The sequence below is a fragment of the Falco peregrinus genome, chromosome 14 (assembly GCF_023634155.1).
Source record: "Falco peregrinus isolate bFalPer1 chromosome 14, bFalPer1.pri, whole genome shotgun sequence".
Lineage (NCBI taxonomy): Eukaryota > Metazoa > Chordata > Aves > Falconiformes > Falconidae > Falco > Falco peregrinus.
Genome location: NC_073734.1, coordinates 25534452 through 25559201, shown reverse-complemented (window position 1 = coordinate 25559201; position 24750 = coordinate 25534452). Strand labels below are relative to the sequence as shown.

At 44.2% G+C, this 24750-nt stretch overlaps 1 protein-coding gene across 5 annotated transcripts in view; it reads left to right on the top strand.

Moving 5' to 3' along the window:
• Positions 1-24750, top strand: part of PSKH1 (protein serine kinase H1) — a 38402-nt gene that overhangs the window by 5673 nt on the left and 7979 nt on the right. The window lies entirely within an intron of this gene.

Below are 24750 nucleotides of genomic sequence, written 5' to 3'. Positions count from 1 at the left end.
AATTGAGGATTGATGGATAGTTTTCTTGGATAACTACGGAACGAGGACCCTCAGGGGATAGACTTTAGGCAGAAGATGGGTGCCCCCACCTTCCCAGAGTCCCATCGCTCTGCAGAACAGTTGGGTGCCAGGCTGACACAGCTCCTGCTAACTTGCTTCTGGTCGTGGTGGGAGATCTCAGTTATCAGCCAGCTCCTCTACTAGCACAGTTGCCAAGTGTTGGCATAACCTCACTAAGAATCACACCTATAGAAAGTGGAGGCATCCTCATTTGCGAGTTGCGTTTCTGTCTATATTCGTCCCTGGAAATATTAAAAAAACCGAAGGTTTTATAACCTCTCAAGCGTTTCGGTTCTAGAACGCCATGACTTTGTGAGATGAAGCCCACTGGGAAAGTGTTAATGAGTGGCTAAGTTTATGATTCTGAAATGACAGTAAAATAACTGTCAAAAAACCCAAGAGTAAATTCTTGATTACTTTTGTATTTTTAGGTATGCCAAGTATGTTGGCATTTTAATGATGGATGGAAGGAGTCTAACATTTTAAGTTTTTAAATGTATTAAACCACTTTAGGATTGTGTTTAAACAAAAATAAATCACTCTGAAGGGTTTTTAGAGGTGTCAGTAAGCCTTTTATACTTTAAAGCTGTCAGGCTAGCTTGTGTTAATAGTTGGAATCTCCAAGTTAAATGAAACTGAGAGGAATATTGGCATTTGCGTAGGAGGCCACTGAGGAGAGCCCAGACTAGGGCCACCGGGTGCTTGTAGGTTGTATACACAAAGGTAGCATGTGCACCGCAGAGAAAGCATTAGAGTATGTTTTGAAAGTGCCAGTGCACAAGCCTGAAGCGTTTCACTTGTTATCCCACCACAAATTACATACTTGAGGAAGCTGTTATGACAGCTATGCATGACGTGAGTGGTTGTTCTGGAAAGCTGTAGATGTTTTACTGCCTGGAAAACAAGTATGTGTCAGCCAGTAGCCTGTATCTTTTGCCCAGATGCTTTCTGTTCTTCTGAAGCCAGGGAACATGGATGCTTTAATTTACCAGTGTAATTAAGCCTATGGCCCTAAATTGCAGGCATGTTTGACTGTAGCCAGGTATTGGCAGGAGATGCAGGAACAGGCTGCCGGCTTTGTGAATAAATTCTAGGTGAAAACAAAGTGAGCCAGAGATTTAGAGGTATCTGGCATGGTTCCTACAACTGTGCCAGCTTTCTTAATGGTGTCTTTTGGACCTTTAAATGCTTCCAAGTTTCTGATGTTCACAGAAAATTGCTCTTCTGTTTTTTGTGGAACACTGGAAGAAGTGGGAAGAGATAAGGCTGTTGATAAGTTCATCAGACTGATGGAAATGGCAGGAGCAGTACGTCCTGGTTTGTTTGGAACAAGAATGGGCAGAGTACTTGACTGTGTTGCAGAAGGTGTCTGTCTTGGATAGATGCAGAAGCAGAGAGCTCGTGGGAACAACTGCGTTTCTTCTCTGTAATGTGAACTTTGATGATGTGAAGTGGAAGAGGAAATGTTAAAAGAAGCCTGCGAAGTGAAGCGCCCAGAGCTGACAGCTTGAGCTGTGCAGCTCAGGCAAGTTTCAGTGGGGAAGGAGGGAGCCGTCTTCCGAGCTGTGTTGCTGTACCATGTCTCACAGCGGCAGTGCTGTGAATTTGCTGAGAATTGGTGCAGAGTCCCACTTTTTGAAAGGTCTGGCCTCAAAACCTGGTCAGAGAGGACAAAGCTGTATTGAGAGAGGAATAAAAGCCAAGACGCATGCTGACCTGAGAAGTAGCTCCGTCGTCTTGAAAAACAAGTGAGCTCATGCCCAGCTAATGTATTGCTTTCTGACTGGGACCCTCTTACCACCACTCCCCTGTTCCTGGAGTGTGAGGTCTGTTTGAAGAGGCTATTAGCAGATCGATAGAAGAGGTCTCCCATAATAGGTTATTCAGGTACAGCTGACATCACTGCTCTGATTATCTCTTGTATCTCCTTCTGTACTTTCTCAGCTGCTTGGAGTGATGGGTAGGGTGAGGAATGAAGAAAAGCTGGCTTTGTAACTTGGCATACTTTTTTTCCCCGAGCATCTCTTGAGTAAGGGTTACGTGGGCTATTGAGATTGCATTTGATGTAGCCTGCTACAAAGTCATTCTCTTTCACTTGTTTTGTTAGAACTCGCTAGAAAGAAGATTTGGCAATATTTTAATTGAAGTCTTGGGGATAAAACTGATTTCTGGGGATCATTTTGTAGCTTAAAAAGTTGTCTGAGGAATAAAGCTGGAATTCCATTCACGGTTTTTTCCTTTGAATTTGAAAGTGCAGAGATGAACATCAGGCCATCGTTATCCTGCTAGGACAGGCTTGCTCTGGTTCTTTTTCAAAGCTTGTCCTTCTGTTGAATACTGATACTTTTATGTTGCTTTAAACACCTGAGAAAATTGCTGGAAGATGTGGAAGATAATATAAGTTATGGTTAAATAGGGAAACTGAGCTAGGGTGTATGTATTGTTCTGGTTTTGATACCTGATCTGGGCAAATAATTTACCCTTTGTGGTCTGTTTTCCTATTCGTAAAACAGGATCAGCTTTTTGTGGTACTTTCTTCATGGGTGGGGTTGTCGTGGGTACATCTCTTAATCAAACAACCAAAAAACTTGTTCTAAATAATGGTGCTAGTGGATACACTGATAAATGTGACGTAAGGAGAGACATATTTGATATATGAAGGAAACTGGTCATTGCAAGGCTGTAGGAGCTCTGCAAGGGACTTAGCCATCATGCAGAGACACGATTGGTTTTTGTGTGGCTTGCTTAGATTTTCCAGTGGTGTTTATTAAAGTTCCTCACCAAGGGCTCTTGAAGGGACTTTGCAGCTCTAATGCGATAGTGGCCTTTGCACAGATCAGCAATTTGCTGAATGTAAGCACAAAGTTGAAATATGTGGTCAGGTCCATGGTGGGGGAAAAAGCAGTGAAGTTGGAAGGATCTGTCCCCTTCTGCCCAAAAGCGATCAGGATGAAGTTTGCTAATGATGTTGCACAGGGGCTAATGATGATGAAAATGAGGTTTCATTTCGTGGTGAAAACGAGGGCTGTGGACTGTAGAAATTTGCCTGAGTTCGAAGAGTAACTGGACAAATCAATGGAGAGAATGACACTAAAAAGTCCCAAGTATGGATAAAGAGGTCCCTAAGCCACAAGTTTTTGAGACTTGGGAGTATAGGGGGAGGGGGTTTGTGGTGTTAATTGCAACATAAGGACTGTTTTCTTGGGCTCTCCCTCTGTATCTGCTGTCGACTGATGTTGGAGACACTATACTGGACTGGTTAGATCTTTGATCCAGTAACCTTCAGTCCTAGGTTAGTCTTGCCTTCTCTCATTTCATCCCTCAGGTGGGTGCTTCATCCCCTCCCAAGAGTTATTGAGCTGAGTAACAGGCAGGCTGCCTGCAGAGCAGGGAGTGCTCCGAGGCTGTGCATGCAGCGTTTGGGACACCTGCCTGTGTGCTGGGGGTGTTCAGTGATCCCATCTGACACTGATGGAGCAGGTACCATGTCTTGTGTGGTTTTAACTTGTGGTTTGGAGGCAGCGTTATTTCAACCAAGTTTGAGAATTGGAAATCAATCCCAAGGCTTATCAACTCCCATGGGCTAATTTTACTTGCTGTATAATAGTTCTTTGGAAAAGCTAGACATGTAAAAAGTGAGGAAGGCAAACATTTCCTGTTAAATGAAAATGCTTTTGAACTCTTAGATTTCAGCCCAGTGCTGGAGTTCCTCTGTAGGTAGGTGGAAAAGCAGGCAACGTATACAGACTACATGGTAATAAGAAGTGCATTTTTGCAGATGATAAAGTTAGTTTAACTTCCCACCCTCCTGCAGGAACATGTTTGTTTGTGGGTTTTGGTTTTTTTTCCCCTTGGGAGAAATGAGTCTTTCTTGACATTATAAATCTATAAAGGAAAGTGTGGTGTGAATTGCATTCTTCTTCTGACTCTATCCTTCTCTGTTTGGTGACTCATTCAGATTTGAAACACGAACACAGAACCTATCTCATTGTCCTGCCTGGCTAGCTTGCTACCTGGTACACTTTCTATGATGGCTTCATTCTGTGACAGCTCCCCTTGCTAGTTAGTGTTGCTGTTTAGAGTTCTGCTTGCTTACTTTCTTTGCACTCCCAACAACACCCCAAGATGCTGTTTTCCCTGTTGCTTCTACGTCAGATGTGCAAGGGTGACAGCAATTTTGGGGATGGCTGGTAACACCTCATGTCTAAGTGTTTAAGTGGTTCTTTCTGATCCCATGAGCGTGTGGTGCCTTTCCCTACTGACTTCACACAGAATATAAACCCTTCTGTTTGTTGAGAAACTTGAGTGCCTTTCATGGGAAGTCATGTTTGGAAACATGTCCCCTTCAAATCAAGGATTCTTGAGGGTCTTCACCAAAGTCTAGTTTATAAGGCTTCCTCGGTCTTCATTTAAAAACTGGCCTTTTCTCTCCATCTAAAGAGCTTACCCTGCAGCCTGGCTCTCATTCTAAGTTTGAACCTTTGTAGCATTGCTTTCTCCTGACTTGACAAGTACTTTCTTGCTCTGTTCTTGCACATGTAGATCTGTGCTGCACATTTTTGTATAGCTTGTTTCCTTGTCCATGTCCACCCAGATTTCTTCTTCTCCACTTTTTTTTTTTTTTTTTTTTACGGTTGGACTTGAGGATCTTAGAGGTCTTTACCAACATGAATGAATCTATGATTCTGTGATTTGGGTTGCCTTCACTTTCTACCTGGGTTCCTTTGCAGTCTTGGCTCACCGGGTCTGTGGATGCTTGTTTGCAGAGATCCTAATGCTGAGAAGGGAGTGCTGTGGTCTGTTAGACTGTCCCTGACATAGATGGCAGCTTCCTAGGATAACCAACAATACTGGAGACTTGTTCATATACATAGGCTTCAAGCAGTTATAATATGGGAAAATAACTAAGATGCACATAAAAATATTGTAAGTAAAATTTTATAATTTTTGTAGTCTTGTCACCTTTTGAAGTTATGTCAAGTCAAAGGAAGGGCACCTATTTCTAAATCTATATGCTTTTATTTATGATAACTTAAGAAACTGATGGCATTCATGAATTGGTTCTGCTTTTTATTTTGCAACAGAGTGGCGAGTGCCAGTCCAGACAGCATCAGCAAAACAGTTGGTCTGGCTTCCTGCAGTACACTGTTGCAATGCATACCACTGAATTTAAACATTACAGGAAAATTTAGGCACAAAGGGACCTCAGGAAGTCTCTGGTCCAAACCTCTGTTCAGGGCAGGGCTAAAGCTAGATGAGGTTGCTTAGCGCCTTTTTCAATCAAGCTTTGAAAATTTATAAGGATGGAGAAGTCACCACCTCTCTGGTCCTTGTCCCAGGGCAGCCCCAGTCTCGTGGGAGAAGTTTTTCCTTTACATCCAGGCAGAATTTACCTGGTTGCAGCTTGACAGTCATCGTTTCCCTTTTCACTGAGCATCTCAGATGTCTGGTGCGGTGTCATCCTCTTTGTAACTGCCCTGACAGTACCAGCTGGTGCAGTTTGATCCCATCCCATTTCTCCAGCTAGCTGAGGTCCTTCTGGATGGCAGTCCTTCCTTTTTGCGTATCAACTCCTCCTCCAAATCTTGGTCAAAAGCAACAGAGAAACGAGTACTAAAAATTTTAATGGTAAAGAGGGATTTGCAGCTCAAATGGCTTCAGAGGAAAGCCAAAGGAGAGGCTTAACATGCAGATTGTGTGGGCATAGCATTTCTTTTTTCTCTTCTTGAGCATTCAGCATCTTAGTGATTATCTGCCCTAGCTTGACGTTGAAAGTGCCAAGTTAAATGCAGGTATTGAGTAAACAGTGCAGGTGCTGCTATGGATAGATTCAGGCTGAAAGAATGAATTGCCATTAATTACATGAACTACCCTAGTAGATAAGTGGAGTAATGTGAGTGGTGTTCCCACAATAACTCAGTCTACGTAAGTAAAGAAACAAAACGCTCTCCTCAGTTTTCCCTGCCTGCAGGTGATCCCAGAAGCAGGAAAAAAGAAGAGTGCTGGCAGTGCATTGGCAAAGGAACTGTGGCCCTATGTTGTTAGGTGCTGCCTGATAGCAAGATTAAAAATATGAAAAGCCATTTTAAACCAGCTGCTGCATGCTTACATGAGTCCTTACCCCAGCTGCATCAGTATGACCACAGAGGGTTTCCAAAGTGTTCTTGTAGTTGTCCTCATTGTGCTGGCTGGTAAGAAGACTTGTAACCCCCCAAATCTCTTGTGACACTAATGCAGTCTTACCAACTTTTAATATTAATTTCCTGCATTTATTCAACTTTCTGAAAGACAATGGGGTACAGCTTGAACCCAGGCTTCTTCTGACTCCATGGGGAAACTAGTTACTGAAATGCCTGTCCCTTTGCAAAGGGACTGATCAGTGATTGTGTTATGAGTGGCCAGATTTCCTATCAAATGACAAACTTGTTCTAAAAGAGGCACAAACAATAAAAAAGTAATTATTCTTGGTAACCTCCTTCCCGTAAAAGTTGCAGATGGAGATGTGTAGTGGCAGAGATCCACAGCAAAAAAAAAAACCAACCCAACTTTGTTTTGCATGCTTGTATTTTAGTGTAGAAAATAATTTCCTGTAGGAGAGGAAAGAAAATTGTACTTGCATATCACAAAAAACATCTCTTCACAATCCCTATCATTTTGCAGGAGCGTTCCAACAGTATAGGACAAACATTCTCAAATTTTGGAGGTGGCTTTTTAAAGAACTGTAAGTTTTGCATTGATGCTGCAGCAGGTGGGATCCTTGACTGTCCAGCTGCCAGTCCCGGAATTGCTTCTGCATGTTTGCACTTCTGGTCACTTAGAATTAATTACATAAGCCTAGGTAATTAAAATAAATAAATCTATTTTTTGTTTTGGTGACAAGTATAACCACTTTAGAAAAAAATACCAGTTCAGAAAAAAAATCAAGTTAATGTTAGCTTTACTTTCTATTTTATACTTTGTTTGCCCCAGAAATTTGTCCAGATTTTTTCCTGCAGTTCATACCTATAGCTTTGTTATACATCATAAAGCTTTGTATAATATGTTATATGCTAATTAAATTGGTTATAGGGTCACAACTGCCTTGAAAGGGGGAAAACTCTCCCTCTGGTGATTTCCCCCTGGTACATGTCTCCTGTTTAAGAATGGCAGTAAGGCAGCCTGTCTTCCCTAGGTTTGGGCTGGAGTATGTGTCCTGGAAAACATTCAAAGCAGATTTAAAAAACTGCCCGGAACAGAGAAGCACCACTGCCTTCTGATGGTCCTGTTGGTTCTGTTTTGTTGGTTTGTTTTTTTTTTCTGATACAGGAGATAGTCATGTATCTACAAGAGGCCAGGAAAGCTAGTATGTGTGTTTCATTTATTGAAGATTTACCTTTGCACGGTGTCCTGTGCTGCCCTTTGCTCTCAGAGGAGCTCCTTGGAAAGCCACCTTATTCTTCTGGAAGTTCTTCATTGCTGAGTGCCTTGGGAGAGTCTGGATGAAGTGAGACCCTTCGCTCGGGGGGGACCTGGGCCAGTCGTGCTGACCGATGGCGTTGACCTCCCTGGCTGTACCAGCCCCAGTCTTTAGAGCCATTAGAAGCTTTTGCAAGACAGTCGTCACCTTGGCCTCTTGTCTTCATGCCAGAAGAGAGAGGAGGTTTCAAACCAGCAGGGTGGCTAATTTTTTCAGTTGTCTTGGAGTTTCAGTGTCCCAGGCAGCTGAAATATAGCATAAGAAGGAAAACAGGGACAGGGCAGCTGAAGGCACAGTTTTAAACCGTATCTGTGGTATTCATTTGCATGATCATACAAGTCTCTGGGACCACGTTTAAGCCTCCTTGGGGCAAGAAAGTTTTTTACTTACAGCAGCTGCTCTGTTTTTTTCCTGTGAGCCATGTTAGATGAGGTGGTAAAAGTGTTTTACAATAGTCCTATTGTTAGAGAAATGCATGCATTTTTTTCTAAAAATTAGGGATTTTTTTTCTATGTAAGGAAGTTTTTTATATAAATTGCTGAGCCCTTTGCCTGGAAAAAGAAAAAAAAATCAATTTACAGAGGAATGTGCTTTTGCATTTCAGATGGCTGTGAGAACACAGTGATTTTTAAGTAGAGCAACAAGAGTGTTGGTGAGATGCAGTCAGATGGCTCTCTGTTGAAAAGGGCACTATACTCTGCTTTGAAGAGCTGAAACACTTGAACAGGATGAAAGCGTGCCTCTCCTAGCCTGGCACAGAACACCGAGGCCAGCCATGTAAATGTACTTCTCTTAGCTTCTGCTCTTTTCTTTTAATGCACTGGGTTAGTGGGTGTGAGTATATGTGGGTTTGTGTCGCACCGTATGTATCTGAGAGCTGAAGTGTTTGTCCAGATCTTTCCTGCTGCAGGAGTGGACATCTTAGGCTCTCTGAAACATGATAAGCTCAGTTAAGCCCTGGAAAATCCTTCAACCTCCTGCATGTGTCATTGACCATGCTGCTGCAATAATTGTGTGCTGTATTAGAAAATACTTTATTTACAAGTAAAGCAACGCCTTTTCCAGTAAAAGGACATTGAAACCTATGTATGCATTTAGAAATTGGTTCCCCTTTGCTTTGGCTGCTTCTTGAGTTGTTTTTTTTAATGTTGTTTCCTCTGCTGGAATTGGTGTCTCAAGGATCTCTCTCAAAATCATTCCTTTTGCCTTTTTACTGTACACTTTAGCTTATGTCACAACTCAGCCATGAAGATAATACCAAATCCCAGGGCAGAGTTAGCAAGGAGAGGGGTGACCTTTCTCTGCGTATGTCTTTCATCTCCATACAGCTGCAGTCTGCAACACCCCATTTAGAGTATATTTCACAGAATCTGGCATGTCATCAGGTCAGTGAATTTTCTGACTGGCTAGTGGCAGGTGAGTTGGCTGGGCTTTCCCTTCCTTTGGGTTTGTGGTTTCTGTGGCTGGAAGCATCTATTAAAACAACAGGGTGGAGACACCACCTGCCTCACAGTGGTGACTTGTTTGCACTGTAATGCTTGGATTTATTCTGGTGTGTCAGGTGGAGGAGCCCAGGCTGGAAGCTCTGTCTAAGCCTTGAACCTCGAAGGCCCTAGAAACAAAGCAAGCAGGAGAGTCTCCATGGAGAAGGGGAGTGTGGTTTTTTCCCAGTAGTTTCATTCACAGCCCCTTTTCCCTAGGGCTGCTCTCCATACCAGTAGCACCTGTGAGTTCAAGGCAGGAGGAGGGGCAGCAGCTGAGCATTTTGGTTAGGATTTTTGGGTGAATTGACAGGGTTTGGAAAAGTGATGCACAGCATGTGGCACGTAATTATTGTGAGGATGGAGGAAGGCAGGAGCCACATCTGAAGCAAAAGGTCTTGCAATAATGCTGTGATTTGACATACTGTATTTCATTCCTGCATTTCTGGGCCCTATAAAATCCTATTAATGGCAGAATAGTATTTCTGCAGAATCAGGGATGTAGGGATAAAGGGACTGGTAGGGTAGAAACAGAATATTAAGCTCCCTCTATGCAGAATATACATTATTAACAGAAGGGATTTGAACTATCAACTGCCATTGGTGTCTTTGACTCCTTTGCAGTCCCTAAAAACAGACTAGGCAGTTTCCTCTTTTACCTTTTGCTTTCTACCTGTGCCTCAGATGTGTTGTTTTTCCAATACCTTAGTAGGGGTTTGTTTTGAGTGGCAAGGCACGCTGCTGCATGCTTACTTGCTACAGACCAAGGTTTAGCGAGTGAGAACGTCAATTCTGCATCGGAAAAAGCTGTGATCTGCAAGAAATGACTCTTAGCTGCAGGGAGGATGGGGTTTGCTTGACCATGCTACCTCATCTGCATCCAGTGTTTCACTGGGGCTGGCAGATGGGCTATGTTGTATTGAGAGTGCAGGAGGTTTTTACCTTGCTGCCGCCTTGCATTTCCACCAGTGAATGTGGTAGAAACATTGAGTTTCCTAAAAGACCATGGGAAGGAGAAAGAGTAACCGCTTTTACTGCAGCTCTGCAAGCTTTGAGAGGTGATCTGTGCAAACCTGGCCTGTTCTAAATGCAACAGCTGTCCTCTCCTCCCTTTGGGAGATGATGGCTGTGGGGTAGGAGCCTGTGCTTCTGGGCAGAGGTGGGTTTGAAGTTCAGCTGCTCCTGAAGATGGGCTTGTGCTAGGTGCAGCCCTTGAGCTGCAAGCACTCGTCTGGTTCTGTGTCGTCAGTGCTGTGACATGCACAGGAGTTTATCATGGCAGGTTGTGGGGTGAGTGGATGGACATAATATCTTAAACTGCTTCAGCTGAATTTGCTAAATCTGGCCTGCCAAGGACCTAAGGGTGGAATGGCTCCAGTCCATCCTATGGAAATACAAAAGTAGAACAGTGGTACTACTCTAGAGGCACAGGGAGCCCTGACCGACACCTGTAAAACATTTTTAAAGTGAGCTTTCAGGTGGGTGCTGTAAACATGTTCCACTCTGGAGAAAATTACAGCACCTTCCTTCCTAGCTCCCATCGGAGCCACCAGGCGGAGCACCAGACTCGGAGGCTTTGCAGAGCTGGCACATGGCTGTAGTTCCAGCTGCTGTCCCTGCTGCCCAAAAGCTAGTTTTATTTAATCAAAGCTGAGGTCTGCAAAGAAGGGCTGTGAACATGCACCTTGTGGCAAATCATTTTGCGGCCTGTAATTGACCCTGCCTTAGAGAGAGGCAGTTGAACCTGATATACTTGGAACAACCTGCTATTGAAAGATGTGTCCGTTTTCCTCTGTCCAGCATTTGTGACTTCCCTAGCAGTTGCAGTGTGCTCCTGCCCTAGGATGATACAAAAGAGGAGTCAACCAGCATACATAATGGCATAGGTAGGAAGTCAAGATTTTGTTTTCAAATAGTTAAGATCTCTCTTCAGCTGCAAAACCTGTTTTGGGGAGCTTCTGTTGGTACTGAGCCCGGCAGGGCTAAAAAGGTGCTTCCTAAACCTGGAGTTTTTCTTGGAAGTCTCTTTACCTAATCCCTGAAATCCCTAAATCTGATGAGATTGCAATTGAAGCTTTTGGGCTGGTAGACACAAGGGAACTGGGTTAGTTGTTCTGCACTGGAAGGGGCGGCTCACCCCAACAGCAGCGCATCAGAGCTCCCTGGTTTGGAGCGTGAGCTTCAGGGCTGACGCTTCTGCTGTCTCCATTCTCACCACTCTGCTGCTTTGCCCTCCTGCTGCCCTGAGTGAGTGCTAAGATAGAAATCTGAGGCACGTTTTCCAATACATTTGTTATTTTAAGTGGATGCTTTTATGGATTTTCCTGAAAACTGAGCTTTTACTGATACACCAGATTAGTGCTGATTGGTAAAATGGGAGCCATGCGGACAAGTTGAGGAGAGGCAGAACGTTCTGCTGGTGGCAATTGAGAGATACCCGCTGTTACTGCAGCATATGCTTAACTGCTGGTGCGGACGTATGCCTGGCTGTGTGCCTATAGCTTGTGAGCTTCCATCAGCATGATACACCCTGCATATCAAATGCACCCAGCATTTCAGGCACTTTTGAGTGAATAACTGATGAATTTGATTTTTGTACCTAACAAAAGGTAGAATTGAGGTGTCTAAGAGGGGAAGTATTCACATGTTTCCTATCTTTGTCCGTGTCTAAAGAATAATTTCTAAGGGATTCTTTCAGTCTGGTGAGTTTGAGAATGGTTATGTACCTCAGACGTAAGAAAAGTTTCTTGTTATAGTTGTAATGACTCAAAAGACTTCATATACTGTTATATCAGCTGCTGATAGGAATACCTGAGTTACAGTTTCTTGTCTCTTTCCACTTAGTCCTTCATATTTTTTTCATTTGCTTTTAGCTTTCCAAGGAAATCTTGATAGCTTTCTTAAGCTACCGTTTTGCTCAAGAGGCAGATATTGCAAAATTAAGGAAAAGTAGCTTGGCTCTTAGATGAGAATGTAAAATCGTTTTATGGCATACGCATCTTCCAGAATTCATAGGAGTTCCTGTACCTCTAGTGTTTGGCACAGGGGCTTGGCAAGGCTAGACCTGACATTGGACTTAGCTATTTCATGAAAGTGTTCCACCGTGTCTGAAAAATCCCTGTTTGGAAACCCACAGTAGCACTTGATAGCCTTGCTTTGGAAACCTTCTGTGTGCGCTGGATGTATGCCAGGCACATGGAGCTCCCAAACAGTCAGTATGGGTAAATCCAATGAGTAAGCATGATAACCGTTGTTAACAGAGAATCTGAATTACCCATGTCTGCAGGCAAAGGAGAGGCAGAATTTGAAATATTCCTCATCTTCTGGAAGCAGGGAGCCTTCTCCTGTCCCTTGCTTTGGGCAACCAGCGTTGCCTCACATGTCTTCTGCATCAGCTGATACCTTCTGTGTCAGTGGGTGAGAAGTACTGTGGGGAAAAGGGGGTTTGGCACCAGGAAAAACTGTGTTCTCCACTTACTGCTACAAATCATTTTGTCCTCGTCTGCCCTTCATGCTGAGCAAAACTTCTTTGCCTAGAAGCTAGGAAAATAATGTTCTCCAGTCTTCCTGGGGGCAGAAGCCAGCGGACAGATTCTGCTATACGGCACTTTCAAAATCTGCCACGCCACAGGTGAAGCAGGGAGAGCGTGGGGACCAAATATTCTATTTCCCCAAACCTGTTGTGTTAAAAAGTGGCTCGTCAACAAAGTAGAATATGTAGTGACCATGGTTCTCTAGAAATTGCCAAAGATCCAGTGGTACTTGGGGGTTTATTGACCAAGCCCAGTGAGGGAGGGGGAGGTATGTTCTTCATATTTGCAGGTGACATTGAATTGGAAGGGCTGTGAAGTGCATTGAATTCCAGATGGCCCTAATGAATTTGAGCAATTCAATAGCAGGTGCAAATGTTTTAAAGTAAGAGTAAATTAGTGCACAAAAATGGGTGAAGAACAGAAGATTAGAAGGTGGTGGCCTGTCAGAAGAGGATCTGCCTATGAATCACAAACTATTATGCCAGACAGCAATATCATACTTGTGGAAAAACACAAATGTACTGAGGTGTATGGACAGAAAGACAGGCTGTGTGTGGTGTAATCCTGCTGTGTTTAGTGGTGGCTGCAGCATGCCAAGCTCCAGCTCAGACACTTCTTGGCAGTGACCTTCAAAAACACTGCAGGGTAAGCGGAGAGACTTGACAGAAGATCAACAAAAACAATTGTGAGTCAAAAAATCCACACTCTTTGGAAGATTGAAACATTTTTGACTGTTTGACCTAAAGAAAGTGTTGTCATAGCGTTTGCAAATATACAAAAAGCGGCTTCAAAGAGGAAAAGGAATAATCTCTTTTCCAGATTAAGTCAAGCAAGAGCCTTAGATTGCACTTAGAAGGATTCACATTAGACATTTTACAATACTAATGTCTCCCACTCCTAAAAAAAATTTACCCAGAGGATTGCTGAAGCTGTCTTGAAGACCAAGTTAGGCAGTCATCTGTCAGGGATGATGCATCTGTGGTGGATCCTTTAGGGACTGTGGGATGGATTGAATGATCCCTGGATGTCCATTGCAGCCCTGTTTTTATCCTGATTTCCCAAGGAAGGAAAGTTTATGGAATTGTGCTCTTTGTCTTTGTCTCCCACAACTAACTATTTAACTTCTAAGGTCAGTTTCAGCGCAGTTTGAGCAATGTGGAGAATTCAAAGGCCTGAAATTTCTATGAATTTTACAAAATTCAGTGGCTCAGCAGGAGAGAGATCTAAATTCCTATCTTTGCTGCAGGAAAGGTAATTAAGTATCAGTCCAAATTTATCCAGAGAGCTGATCAGCACATGTTTATTTTCGAACGATTTGTGGCACACTTGACCCTGTTAAGTATGTGGGATGGAGCCTGGGCAGTGGTGCATGTAGAAAGGAGGGACATGCTGCTGCCATGGTGGGGGACATGACAGTGCTGTCCAGGGACAGGGAGGAGAAGCACTAGAATCATAGAAACCTCGGTTACAGGAGACCTTGAACCCCATTCAGCTTGAGATGGGACTGTTCCCCATAGTAGATCGTGTTGGCTGTTACTTTGTCTTCCTGAGTCTTGAAAAAGATCTCTGAGGATGCAGATCCCTCACCTTGGTGAGGACCTTTTCCAGGGCTGTACCACCTTTCCCTGGTATCTCCTGATACCAACCTTACAAAGCGCAGCTTCTCCTATTGCCCCTTGTATTGTTTGGACCTGCTGTGTGGCCCTGTAATCCTTGTAACTACTTTCAAATAAATGTAATCTGCTATTAGATTGCCCTTAGACTTCTCTTTGCCATACTGAACAAGCTGAGCTCTTTCCACCCCTTCTTGAAGGCTGTGTGTCACAGACCCCTGGCCATCTTGTCAACTCTCACCCAGATCTTCTCCACAGCCTTCTTCAAATGGGGGATGGCCAGGCTTGACAGTAGTTAGTGTGATTCCACATAGCAAACTGAAAACTTGAGCTTCTTTTTGAAAAAAACAAAAAAAAAAAACCCAACCAAACAAAAAAACCCAACCCAAAACCCCAAAGCCAACCAATGCAGGAAAGAACAGGGTAAGATAGAACAGGGAGGAAAAATAAAATCCCATCAGTATAAGATTATAGATGCAGAATTAGGTATGTGTAGGCTAGGGATGTTTGAGGGGTCCCTACTATAATTTTTCCTTGTTGTGTATATGCAGTTCCAGTGACATACTTTGTTGTTCAGCAGGATCTGTCTCCTTCACTGAATAGTTCTGGATGCTGAAAGAGACTGAGAAGATAATAAGGAGAAATGCAGTGGAGCGGGATCCGGAACAGTTGTCCTGCTCTGGTTTCTAACAAAAACATCCCAAATAATGCTAGGAAAGACCACTGTAAACCAGTCACCCAGGACTGAAATGTGCTAAAACAAGTGAACCTACTTCTAGTGTCTCCTGTTGTTTTGTGCACTTAAAAATTTTCTAAGTGGCAATAGTTTATATCCACCTTGCCTACCCAAAACAGCACTTTCTGGGAGAGAAACAGGAATGTCATTAGATTGGGCCATACTGGCCTAACTTGGAAAGCACTTAGATACCTAAACGTGGGCTTTCAGGAAATGCTTGGATGGACAAAGGGACATTTTGCCACCTCTGACCCATGCCTGGGTTGGAATCTGATTAAAATTGAAACTGTGACTAAAGAAGAAAGGAAAGCCAAGCCAGGCAGCGGGGCAGGTGCTGCTCTTCTGCTGGAGCCTGGGCACTGCTGGTGGTTTCAGCCCAGCTCCACACCTGCATGGTGCATTTGGTGCTTGGGTTCAAGGAGCCTCCATGCTGTCCCAAGCAGTAGAGGAGAGCTGCTGCCAGCCAGGGAGCAGGGCACAGTTGGACTAACAGCTAAGACTGTCTTAAGATTTACTCCCCCTCATTCCTTCTCTTGTAAGCACCCAGGGCTTGTGCATCAACAGCTTGAAGCCTGTGGGAGTGTGTGTATGTGGAAGGTTATAAGCTTATCTGTTCACCCTCCTCCACTGCACTAATCCTCGTGATAAAAGATATTCTTCCTCCTGGGGGAAGATTTTTCCTCGGTATCGGACACCGCCGTTTCTTGCTTAAACTGTTACTCTGATTTGGTATGTAGAAACAAATGCGTATTAGCTTCAGTTCCAGTTCTTAGCCAATACATCTTTTTGCTGTGTGAACCTCAGGAAGTTCAACAAGGCCAAGTGCAAGGTCCTGCATGTGGGTTGGGGCAATCCCAGGCACAAATACAGTCTGGGCAGAGAGCGGGTTGGGGGTGTTGGCTGGTGAGAAGCTCAGCATGGCCCAGCAATGTGCGCTCGCAGCCCAGAAAGCCACCAGTATCCTGGGCTGCAGCGCCAGCAGGGTGACGGAGGGGATTCACCTCTGCTCTGCTCTGGTGAGACCCCCCTGCAGTGCTGCATCCACCTCTGGGGCCCCCAACATAAGGACGTGGACCTGATGGAGCAGGTCCAGAGGAGGCCACACAGATGGCCCGAGGGCTGGAGCAGCTCTGCTGTGAGGACAGGCTGAGAGCGCTGGGGTTCTTCAGCTTGGAAAAGGCTCCAGGGAGACCCTAGAGCACCTTCCAGTACCTAAAGGGACCTACAAGAAAGCTGGAGAGGGGCTTTTTACAAGGGCATGTAGTGGCAGGACAGGGGGCAGTGGCTTTAAACTGGAAGAAGGGAGATTTACATGAGCTGTTGGGAAGAAATTCTTCACTGTGAGGGTGGCGAGGCACTGGCAGAGGCTGCCCGGAGCAGCTGTGGCTGCCCCACTCAAGGCCAGGTTGGACGGGGCTTGGGGCAACCTGGGCTAGTGGAAGGTGTTCCTGCCCATGGCAGGGGGAGTTGAAATTAGATGACCTTTAAGGTCCCTTCCAACCCAAACTGTTCTATGATCTCTTAAGATAATTAAGAATGAGAGATCATAATCCAGATCAAATCTGAATTTTTCTTTGGAGAAAAAAAGCACTGAAGATGTCAGGATACCCAGATGTTACGAATAGATTGAGATAGGTGTTCCCAAGTTTAGTTACGGCAAATGCTATTGTGAACTGGTGCTATAGCAATACCGTTGGAAATTTCTGACTCCTTCCACTGCTTGCCTTTTTTGATGACTGTCTCCAGCAGTCTGTATTCGGTGATCTTGTCTTTTCACCTGTATTCTTTAGAGTCCAGGTCTCTTGACCCTGAGTTTTCTCAATATATGATTTCTCAGTCAAGGCAGTGGTTAAAGTCCCCTGTATCTAACTGTAACTTGCTGACATATTTTGAAGAGATGTGTCTGAAGTGATCCAAGCTAAAACCTGGTATTACCCTATTTTAACATACCAGTTATTTCCCTGGACATTACAGTTAGAAGAGCCATCCCTGGCTGTAGAGAAAAGCTTTGTGTTTTGTGGTTTTTTTGTAGCTGCTGTAATTTTATTGCATGTTTCTAGCTGAATACTCAGTGCTTGTACAGGGAAAATCAGCTGGCTATTTCCATTCAGAAAGCTGGGTTATGGAAGTTCACAGCACCAGATGGCTGCGCATACTTATAATGCTGTGGATTATTAAAGGGCTGTTGTATTTTTCCTCTTTCATCCTTCCTTTATTCCTCCTCCCCACATCAACAAATTAATGCTGAATGCTTGGGAATCCGTCCTGTGCAGACTTCAGCACATTACATCTTTTCATTGGAAACTTCTTGTTCCAGTTCTTTTGAAGTGCTTGATTTTGATCACCTCTTTGCAACTGCTCGTGGGCTGAGCGATGCCCAGGACTGTGCAAGCCTGTCGTTGTTGGAGCCCCAGCACAGTCCTAGGCTGGTTTAGCACTTGACATCTCATAGTTGCTGTGCCCAGCTTGCACTTTCAGAGCCGACCCTTTCCATTTTCTGAAGTCATGTAAGAACCTCCTAAATTAGACAAAACTGCTACATTAGTGTGAGTGTGTGAAAGATGCAATGCAAAGAATACTTAGGGACCTTTAGTAAAAACTAACAGCCTGTCACTTCTCTACCACCAAAGACATCTGAATTTTAAAATGCAGCTATTCTGAGAAGTGGTAGAAAATGATGTGCCCTGCCTCCACCACCACAGATACATGTTGGATTGAGTTGTTTTTGTGGAGGGGGAAAAAAAGCAAGCCTTTGCTGTCCATATTGGTGATACCTGGCTGCCATCTGTGTCCAGATTGACTTTCTTGTTAATGTTTTTAATGGTCCAGATGTCTTCAGTGGGACTGTAAACAGCAGCAGTGGGTGAGCACAGAGTGGAGGTACGTACAGGGACACGTACACGGTTCTGAGCAGCGGTATGGCCAGGTGTGTCTAGAGGTAGAGCTGTTGCAAGCCTTGCATCCCACGTATGTTCTGCAGGGCAAGAAAGGCTTGTCCTGATGTGTGTAATTACCATCCAGAGCAAACTCCTCTTAAGAATTCTGCCTGCCCAGGTCGGGGTGGTCTTTGCAGCTTCTTGAAGCATGGTGTGTGCGTGGCCAGTCCTCACAGGGGTGCAACTGTGTATCTGGTGGAAGATGTACTGCTGACATCTAGAGACCTCTGAAATCTGATTTTAAAAAAATACTTGGGGCAGGGGGAAAGTAGCTTAGAAACTTGAATATAACAGAAATATTTTAAAGAACTAGTGTCCAACAGGAAAATGGGTTAGAAATGTCTTTGCCATGTATTTTAAGGTAAAAACAAGTAAAAAGCCAGCATAAAACAGTTGTCTTGTTAGCTTGTGCAGTGGAAGTTTTGGTTACCGCTGGACAGCAGTGTACGCTCCCATCACAGGCAGGATAAAATTCAGGGACTCTGTTCTGGTATCTGAAATCAGCCCTGAAAGCTGCTCAGCCTGCAGGGTGCTGGTTCCCAGCCCCCCGGGTTAAGTTCAGTTGGACGAGAAGACCCCCGTTGGTCACGCAGGTCAGCGTTTCATTTCAGATGTGTGTGTTGGGAGGTCTCTGCGGTGTGCGCCAGGTTCGTGCTCACTTCAGCTGTAAGTGAAAGAGGCGGGTTGGTTGTTCAGACTGGAGAGTAACATGTTTGTTCCCTGCATGCTGGCATGGACAGCGCCTCAACAGCTTTTATGCTGATGTGAATAATAAGCAGCGGGGGGTGGCGGGATTTAGTCACAGAGGGCCTAGCACTGCACAAAATCACCTAGCCTAAGTGACACCTGGGGGGGATCTCTTGCTTTTCCTCCTCCCCCAGACTCGGAGCCTGAGTCTGAATAAAACAGCACACCTGAGAGCTCTTGAAGGCATTGTGAATGAGGCTGCTTTCCCCCGAGTGTATTATCTAGCAGGGCTGAATTCGTGGGTCAGCAGCGTGCCCTGTGTTTTATGCAGCTTATGAGTTCAGGGGATGCTTTTGTAGGAAATCCTGGTGCGCTTTGGAAGCAGCAGCTGTCATTCCTGGGGGGCCAGAGCTACAGATCTCCACCATGGGAGTTTCTCCCGTTGTCATTAAGGCCGTGAGACAGACTGTGGCATGAATTTTGTACTTGAAGTACTGCTAATTCTGGATTCTGTGCCAGTCACTCACCTGGGCTGATCTAGCTGCCTCTGCAGCCACCTGGTGAATCATGCCAAGGAACGGTGGCTGAGAGCCCCTGCAGCAAACTGACCAGAGGCTCCCTGGTTTGGCTCATTGTGGTTGCACAAACCAAACTGTGTTGGCATGGTGGAGACTGCAGCATCAAATGGGGGTGGTGTGCTTATCTTCTGTGGCATGGAGCGTTGCTGTTAACAGTGACAAGGGCACGATACGAGGGCAGTCCCTCCAACCAGGTGCACATGTTCAACCCAATGTATCTGCTGGGGCAGGCTCACTCCCAATAAATCTTTTTTGTCTTGTAAAACTTTAAAGTATCCAACTGATGGTTTTCTGTAGTGAACCTGGCAGGAACCTGTCTGCTGCTATAGGGCTTCTCAGCCTCCCTGGTGCTTTGGGATTGGGATGCAGTATTTTTGACCGAAGAGCAATCTTTTGCAGCTGTGATAACATATTTTGTGCTTAATGTTGTTGTAAAGACCAACTGGCAAGGGAAATTCAGGCCTTTGCAGTTCTGGGTGTCCTCATCCTCCCATTAACATTGTCCTTAGAGCTCATGTCAGTTCTCCTGAAAACAACACGTAACTTGAGTACGAATCAGGAAATCAATATGTATTTTTCCTTCAGTGAGTACTGTCAAGACTAAAAGCAAAGCTTGGAAGTTAGAGGACTGATTCTTCTTTTATTTGCACAGGACTAACCAGAAGATCCCTCTGCGGCTTTGTGTCTCTGGAGAAAATGTCAAGAAGCTTCACTCTGTGTGTGTAGGCTTGTGCACCAAGGGCTGTGCCTGTGGAGTTGAGAAGACCTCTCGGATGACCAGGGAGGAGTTGCTGTTGGCTTGGAGAATGCTGTAGTCAGGCTGAAACAGGTCACCTGTTAGAAATGGATCTGTCTGAAATCTGCCAGGTTGCCATCTCCAACTTCATTCATGGTTTCACCAGGCAGTGAAAGAACTATGAGACTTTGGAGTCTGAGCATCAGTGACCCTGTGCCACATGAGTGACTATGTGGTCCCACTTTAGGTTGTCTATGGAGGTGTGGGGTGCTGAAAGGTGTCACCTGGGCCTGGAGGGATGCAAAGGGACAGGCACTCTGACGAGGAGGGAATTCTGCCAGTAACTGCAATTCTTAGATATATGATGTCCATGTACATCTTTACAGCCCATCTTCCTTCCCCTCTCCCTGAGAGGCCTCTTGGATTCAGTTTTTGCATTGGATAACTGCATGAAAGATAGAAGTGAGGAACAGATGACTGCACAGCTCATCTCAAAGATCATGAGTTACTAATTGCTGGTTTTCTGTTTCAAATATCCTCACAGTCACTAGAGAAAGTTCAGCAGGCTTTCCTGCCTCCTAGGGATCTCTGCATGCCTGAAAGTTTGTGCTAGTTACTAGGTAGGTTGTGGCTTTGTTGATTATTTTTTTTTTTTGTTTTGCTTTGGTTTGCTTTGTTTTTTCTGTAATGTAAGGTTATAGTAGTACTAGGCTTTACTGCATCTCATCTCTTCTGATCTCAGAAACCCAGCAGTCCTGCTCCCGTCTGGTGAACAGAGGGGAGAGTGCCTTAGAGCTGTTGTCCTGTAAGCATGAGCTGTTAAGTCTTCACCAGTGCTTCTTGATCATTAGATAAAGGATAGCAAGATGATGGTAAGATACCCTCCTTCACACCCTGCTGAGCCTGCACTGGAGGGTAAAGACAAACTGTTGTTTCCCTTGGTTGTTGCAGGGACCCTCATTATTTCTGCTGTAGGGTGAGCTGTTTGGGTTTACTTACTGCAGCTCTTTGCCCCACCCCCTTTTTTTTTCCCCTTTTTTTTAATTCTGCTGGATTGTGGTGTGAGCCACTCTGCTAAATTCTGGAGTTACAGACAGACATTACTTTCCAGGGGATGTTCAGTCCTCCAACATGAGGGCCAGTAGTCTCCAGCATTAAACTAGCTTGTCCAGTGTTTGTCTCCTGAGAAATGAGGTTTGTGAAATGGGTATTGCACCAGCTATCCCAGACAGAGGACCTGATTGCAGTTGATTGAAAAGCTGGTCACCTGTAGGAGGTCTCTGCTGGCACTCAGCAAGTACCACTGAGGGCCTGCTCAGAATATGGCTGTTTTGTTTTTTGGGTTTTTTTTTTTTTTTATGATATGTAGGAAGAGAACAGAACTACTGTAGTACCTTACCCTCTGGAGGAGTGTAGTCTAACAGGGAACAGCACAGAAGTTACACTCAAACTGCATTACATTTGACATCAGTTCATAGAGGAACTGGAGTGCAAGGTGAACAAGTATTGGTGACTTCTCTTCATTTTTGTGGTATTTTTGTGCCACAAAAGAAAGGAACTTGTCAGTGCAGCAGTGAGATTAAAGGCAAGGCTCTCTGATGGGGTTTAGTTGATGCAGTGTTTCATGGCCACTGGATGGAAGCATTTTCCTTCCAAGCCATTCTCTCTTTCTCTTCAGAGGAGCAAAATCTCATCTAGATTGCTTCAGTCCTGTCATGTGAGTGCACCTCGTGTCTTGCACTCATGTCCTTCTTGGTGTTCCCCAAACACACCAGTGTCAGCCTTCCTCAGCTCTTACACAGCTCCTGCTGCTGCCTTGCAGTATTAGTTGGAAGGGGTCCTGGGGTCTTGCCAAGTTAAAACTGCTGTTTTGCCAACTGATGCAAGGTTTCTGGAGAGTGGATATGTTTCTCCAGGGACCAGGGTTGAAAATTGCTACATTCATTCCACTCAGTGCTTCAGTAGCATGCAGCCTCACTTATTTTTAAAGAAAAGGTTTCAGTGAAATAAAACCAAAGATGTGTATGGTGCAGCAGATAAAATCTCTGGCTGCATAAACAGATCAATAAACTGATTTATGTTTGCTGACCAGAAGAAAAATTTAATTGCAAGTACTCCATATTCAATGTTTCTGATGGAACTAGAGTAATTGGAATAATGAGAAATCCAATTTGCTCCTGTTTGGAGTTTATTGTTCTTTAGGTTTCATTAAACTGGGCTGGTGCAATGCACAGGCCGCTCAAGGCTCAGGCTGGTTATTTACAGTTTGTAGGTTTTCAGAATGATAAGTTCTTCATGGATTTCTTCAAATTCTATATTACCACATTGGCCATCTTTTAATATGACTTGGAATGATGGAAGTAATGTTGTTCCTGGTGTTTAGAGTCTCATTTCACCCTCCAGAATCTCCTGCTCTGTGTTGGACAGCCATCGCTTTACTGAAGGTTGAATGCATCTGGATGGCAAAGTAGCTCTCAGGTTGCCTCAAGGTCCAGGCCGGTGCCATTACTAACATGTGCAAGAGGAAATAATGCTTTCCTGCATGTCCTGGAGGTGTATTTCCCAGAAAAGTATTGTTCTGTCAGTCCTCATGTATTTTTCAATTGAGTGCATCTCTTGCATCTCTGTGGATTTAAGTAGAAAAAGAGAGGATGCAGATCCTGGCATGATTGTATCTCTGTGAGGGACAATATTCAGAAAGGTAAAAGGTTTTAGATAAGATGAGAAGAAACATCCCAGGAAAAACCAACAGGGTTGGAGTTGTGTAAATGTGTTTTCTCTATCTGAGTGGGACAAAAGCTGTTTCAAGGTATCTCAGTCATCTCAATCACTGGCAACAATAATGAAAATGGTGGTAAAGAGTTCTTAAATAGTTATTGCCAGGAGAGTAGAATTTTTCACCAGCATATAATACCACTTTGAGTTAAAGTCAGTAAACTGCATAGACATACGGTTAGCCTAGGCATCTCATTAGTGTTATTTGGGGAGTGGAAAACGAGTCCTCTGTGAAGGAGACAGAATGGGGTGAGCTTTCTGTTCTGCTAGGAGGACGAGGTAAGAAGTGATTGGAAATTAATGGGCTGTGGATGAGTCATGATGAATTTGTGGGTTTAACTGTGTGAGTAGCTGATAAATGAGTAAAAAAAAAAAAGCTACAGAACAGTGTTTTTTAAAAAAGTTTTTGAAGGCTAGCCTGGTAAAAGTGGGGGCAGAACCTCTTGTTGGGTGTTGATTGGCTGCGTCCATCTGTGGAAGAGAGAAGCCAAAGGCCGTCCGTAGCTGGAGGTGTGGAGTTTCATGTGCTGGCAGGTACGGCCCTGGTGTTACCTGAGGTTATGCCGATAAAGACCGAACACAGCAAGTTGATTCTCTTCACTGTTATTTAACAAAGGAAGTGCCTTATCCAGAAGTCTGGTAGGAAATCTATAGACTTGAAACACGATTTAGATCACCCCATGGCAGATTTGGCCCTTTGGTTCTGTTGCTATAAATAGCATAAAGGCTGAGCTCTTCAAAGGGTCCGTAGTTCTGCAAAACAGACCAGTGTGTTCAATTGCAATTGTAACCTTTATTGTAGTTTTTGCTACATTTGAAAAGGTTTTTTGCTATTTTATTTATCCTCTTTATAAATGAACACTATAACAAGTCTCTGATCAAAGATTGTCCCTTTTTAGGGACAAAGATTGTGCTATTCTAACAAGCGCCTGTTTTTTTCTTACATTCACTGTCCAAATGCATTTCGTCAGCTAAGAGAAAGTGATTTAATGCAGGTCATGACAAACTAGTTATATCTGAAAGCAGGAAACAGAAAAGCTTGAATTTTAAGGGTTTTTTTTTTTATTAACTGATTTTGTTCTTGAAACGTGGAGGGGAGTGGATTTTGGATGTGATTTCAAAGCGCAGAAGTGGTGTCTGATCTGCAGGAGAAGGCTGTGCTTCCTTCCTGAGCACTCTGGCTCAAAGTATTTCCATCTCTATCTTGAATACATTCAGGAACGCTTGCAGTTTTTTACTCATGTACCGGTATTTTCTTTATATCAAGTAGTTCATGTCATTTTCACTCTCTTCTCTTCCAGTTATTGACAGTGATTGTATAGCCCACTTTAGCTAAACTGAGTAAGCTGGGCTGTTTTAGTCATCGCTTGTAAAATAAGACTTTCTGTACCCTGGTCATTCTAGCAGCCGGTTCCTTAGCTGGAGTTTCAGTTCTTTTTTCCTGGCCATGCCACTGACTGTCCGGGGCCAGGAGCAGTGCTGTAACTGAGCACCTTGCCTTTCATTATAAAATCCTGCCGTGGATTGGCTCTCCTGCCTGGTGCCTCTGAGTCTTTTGGAAGAGAAAATTGCTTTCAGTAGCAATAAATTGCAAACCTCAAAAAAATCAGGACATACCTTTTTTGAACCTTATGCACAAGAAGAGGTAATCATATCTGACCGTACTGTTGGTGGACCCTGAATTTTAAAATAACTGGGTTCTTTTCTTCCTCAGAAAACGAAGAGAAGAAAGACAGAGAATAGCAGCCTTTTCCTTTTTTAACCACACATGCTGTTTCCGTTATTGTATTGAATCTTCACTTTGTTGCATGAATCTGCTCAGGCTTTTTTTAACGCTGCTTAGGATGTGTCAATAGTGGTGGTTTCAGGAGGGGTGAGACCCACACAACACGCAGCGACTGCAGAAACCTGCTCTTGCCAGTGTCCATTCGACACTTGGGGTTTGTATGCTAGCCATACCTGCCGCCTCCACTCCAGCCTTACTGTGGAGTTTGCCAGTTTTCTTCCTAGCTTTGTCCACAGCCCACCCTTCACCTCATGCTAAAGCTGATGTTCTCACGTTAGCACAAATATGGTATTTTGTCAGAAATTAAGCAATTGCAGCATGCGTGGCTGTAGGTGTTTGTCTTGTTTATGGCTATACTTTGGCGTACTGGGGG